Raw genomic sequence first — 4,958 nt, forward strand, 5'->3', positions numbered from 1 at the left:
TGGTGTGGTGGTGGTCGCTATGTTTGATGATGTGTAATAACTGTAGACGGTTGAAATTACTGCATTTATTAATTAAGCTGAATTGCTACTTATTTATTTATTAGTATTAATTGTTAATTATTGATTTAATATTTATTGCGCATAAATTTGAAAAATAATCCAATAGAACACAATCCATTAATAGAGCGTTTAACTATTATATTTTTAAATTCATCAAAAATTTAATTTTATACATTATTAATATAAAAGATTAAATAAATTTAATTAAAATAATTAATTTTTAAACATACTATTTAAAATACTATATAAATATATAAAGTTAATTAAATAATAAAACTATGAGTGCATTGGAAATAAATTAATCGTATAAAATTTGTTTTTGTTAATATTGGTAATAAAACTGATTTATTATTAACATTTGGATTAATTTTCATTGGTAAATTTTATTAATAAACACTATTAAAAAAAATATAAGTTTAATTATTCTATTTGTTACTATAATTTTACTGAATTTATAACTAAAATTTTATTAATTTTTTTAATTAAATTCCTGCATTGTTTTTAATTTTGTAATTAGATTATTTTTGTGTCAAATTCTACTAAATTTAATAGAATATTCTTCTACAAAAATTATAATCAAATATTTAATTAATTTTTTAATTGTAAGTACCTTTAATTTACAAAAAAATATTTCGTTAATTCTATATTTTTTACGCTGACAAGAACCTAAATACAAAATTAAAAATAGGATAAAAATTCAATTGAAAAAAAAAAACAAAATATAAAAACTTAATTATAAATTTGATAAAACTATAAGGACTAACTAAATAATTAAATTTATATATAAAAAATTTGAAATATTTTTTAAAAAATAAATTATTATTTTTAATTATGAAATTTTATAATATTATAAATTTAATCATAAATAAATAAAATTAGTTTTGTATTTATAAAAATTAATTTTTGTGTGATAAAAATTATTCAAGTATTAATTTTATTTATGTATAAATTTGTTAATACTTTAAATTTTTATAAATAAAAATATTTTATATTTTATAAATATAAAATTAATTTTATTTATCTATATATAAATTTATTAATATTTATAAATTTTTATGAATAGAAATAATAAGGGTTAAGTACTGAAATCGTCCCTAAAGTCTGGGTTGAAAATCAAAATCGTCCCCGACCTTTTTTTGTTATTAAAATCATCCTCAACGTTACAAAACGTTATAAAATCGTCCTTTTCCACTTCAATTTTATTTTTTTACCATATTACCCTTCATTATTAATAAAAATAATTAAAAATAATATTAAAAAAATTAAAACAAAATCCCCCAAACTCCCACCCCTCAACCCTCCCCCCTCCGCCCTACCCCCTCCCTCCCGCCTCCCCCCTCAGCCCACTCCCGCAACCCTCTCCCTCCGCCCTCCCTCACTCCCTCCCGCCTCCCCCCTCAGCCCACTCCTCACCCCACCCCTCAACCCTCCCCCTCCGCCCTCCCTCACTCCCTCCCGCCTCCCCCCTCAACCCACTCCCTCACCCCCACCCCTCAACCCTCCTCCTCCGCCCTCCCTCACTCCCTCTCGCCTCCCCCCTCAGCCTACTCCCTCCCGTCTCCCCCCTCAGCCCACTCCCTTACCCCCACCCTCAACCCTCCCCCTCCGCCCTCCCTCACTCCCTCCCGCCTCCCCCCTCAGCCCACTCCCTCACCCCCACCCCCTCCCTCCTTCGCCCTCCCTCCCTCCCTCACTCCCTCCCGCCTCCCCACTCAGCCCACTCCCTCACCCCCACCCCTCAACCCTCCCCCTTTTGCCCTCCCCCCTCCCTCACTCCCCCCTTCGTCCTCCCCCCTCCCTCACTCCCTCCCGCCTCCCCCCTCAGCCCACTCGCTCACCCCCCCATCCCTCAACCCTCACCCCTCCCCCTTCCTGTAACATCCCTCACCCCCACTCCCGTAACCCCCTCCCTCAGCAACAACAATAATCAAAACTCAGCAACAATTCAACAAACTCAGCAACAACAACAATAATCAAAACTCAACAACAATTCAACAAAAGAAGAAGAAGAAGAACAGTGGCGGATCACAGGCGGCAGGGCGGCGGTGCAGCGGTGCGGCGGTGGCGATGGCAGCGAAGATCCGCGGCGAGGACCCTTCCCCTTCCCCCCTCTTCTCCCTTCGCATTCCCTTCCCCCTTTCCCCGAGGAGCAGAGCAGTGAAGATCGGCAGCGACAGCGAAGAGCGGCGGCGCACGGCAACGAAGAGCGATGGCGGTAATGAAGACCGGTGGCGGCGGCGAGGAGAGAAGAAGAAGAAGAAGAAGAAGAAGGTGGTGGTGGTGCGGTGCGGCAGGGCGGCAGGGCGGCAAGGCGGCGGGCTGCGGTGCGGTGGTGCGGCGGTTCCCTTCCCTCCCCCCTCCACTCCCGCCCCCTTTTCCTCGGCCCCCCCTTTCTTTCTCTCCCCACCCCCTTCTCTGATCTTTCCTTTCTTTTTTATTTATTTTATATTTATTTTATTTTATAATTTTTTAATGAGGGATAGTTTGGTAATAAAAAAATAAAATTGGTAAAAAGGATGATTTTAAAGCGTTTTTGAACGTTGAGAATGATTTTAATAACGAAAAAAGGCCGGGGACGATTTTAATTTTCAGCCCAGACCTTAGGAACGATTTCAGTACTTAACCCAAATAATAACATACGCAATAAATAATTTCCCAAGGCTATTTGGTGGTGTTTGTCTGTTTGATACGATCAGCGCCGGGGAGAGTGCAAGCGTGGGTGTAGGAGGTTTCGTTGACCGTAGACCTTAATCATACGTCTGAGAATGTACCTTGCATAATGTTAGGTTAGAATAGTAAGACCTTAGGAATACCAAAAGAGTAATACTACATATAGAGGTTCGTCTATAACTTAAGTCTAATTAAATTAAATAATAAAATTTATAATAATATTAATTATAATTAATTTTTATTATATTAAATTAATTTAATTAAATTTAATTAATAAAAAAATTTATATCTACAACATTATTTTTATCAAAATAGATTAGTATTTATTATTTTATCATTTATATTATGTATTTGAGTTAAAATTTGTCAAATTAAAATTTAAATATAAGTAATTTTATAAAATTAATTTTAAATAAAAATAAATTTGTATCAATATGATTTATATTTAAAAATTTTATACTAAAATTAATTTTGATAAAATAAATATTATTTAGATAATATTAATTAAAATTATTTTTATATAAATAATTATTAAAAAAATATATCATTAAATTATAATATTATTTTTTAATTATTTTTAATTTTTGTAATACTTTTTTAGTATATTTTTTTATAGTATTTTTTAGTATGTTATAATTTTTTATTATTATTATTTGTGTATTTTTTATTTAATTTATTTTATCTAATGAGATCAATTCATAGCATAAAAATATAATAATAAATATAATATATAAAAATTACAATAATAAAAATGTATAATGTCAAAAAAAATAAAAATTAACAAAAAATAAAAATAATAAATAATAGAAAAAGAGAATCCATATAAAACAAACAATAAAAATTTCATAAATAAAATAATAACATATATGAAGGATAGAATTAGTAAAAAAAATTAAAAAATTAAAATTAATGGTTAAACGTTGGATAATAAACGCAAAAGCTAAGAATTTTTGCTTACTATAAATAGAATTTGAGAAGAAAATCTTATCTGGTTTACAAAAAAAAAAAAGTATCCAAAACAAAAATTAAAACATTCAAACAACTTGAACATGCTTTTCACCTCCCCAATGCCAAAACGAACACACTCACATCACCGTTTATCTTCTAAATTCTTAGAGTAATTTACATAAAGAAATGAAATGCAAACTAATATTACATAAATGTCTTAAAACTAAATACTTCATATGCATGTCCGAATTTAGAGTCTACTTAATGTAAATCGAAGCTGTTAAGCTTGATTTAGATCACTCAATATAAATTAAATGAAATAAAGTCGATTTATTTTGGTACATAATAAATCAAATGGAATATTTGATTTACTATAATGTGTAATAAATCGAATGAAGTAGCTTTTATTATTAGGCGGAGAGATACAACTCATAATACTCGAAGTTGTTTAAGGTAAATTGAATGAACAAACTTTGATTTAGTGATTTTGATATTTTTAGTAAATCGAATTTACATACATGCACCCAGATAATTCGAATGTAATATATTCGATTTACTCCTAACATCTTCTATAATTCAATTGGTGAGATAATTTGATATCCTTTTTTCACACTCATTGTAACAAGTATAATATTGACCATTTGGGATATTAACCTTATATTTTTATTTTTTTGGGTTTAAATTAGTAATTTTTAGTAAATATCAATCAATTTTTTTAATTATATTGTTATTATAAAATTTAAATATTAAACTTTAAATTCTGGTTTCTAAATTAATTTTTGCATTTTAATTTAAATTTTAAATTCTATTTTTAAAATTAGAGGATTAAAAAATAATTTTACAATCTAATTTTTTATTATTTTTAATTGGTATTTTTATCTATCAGTTTGATTTTTTTAGTCTAATCATCTAATAATATATTTTAAGTCACATTTTAAATATTGTTAGCTAATTAATGACAAAAAAATAATAAGTTTTACTTATTTTCTAGTATTTTTCAGTGTATATAAAATTACTTTTTAATTCTCTAATTTTAGAGATTGAATTTAGTGTTTAAACTAAAATTCAAAATTTAAATTAAAAATCAGAGTTTAAAGTTTAATATTTAAACTTTATAATAACAATATAATTAAAAAAAATCGTTTGATATTTACTAAAAATTACTAATTTTTAATTGAACTCAAAAAATAAAAAATAAAAATATAAGATTAATATCTCAAACTGTCAATATTAGTGTAAAAAAGTGTGTCGAATTAGTTCACCAGTTGAATTATAGAGGA

This window comes from Arachis ipaensis, chromosome B1 (assembly GCF_059453495.1).
Source record: "Arachis ipaensis isolate K30076 ecotype BB chromosome B1, ASM5945349v1, whole genome shotgun sequence".
Classification (NCBI taxonomy): domain Eukaryota; kingdom Viridiplantae; phylum Streptophyta; class Magnoliopsida; order Fabales; family Fabaceae; genus Arachis; species Arachis ipaensis.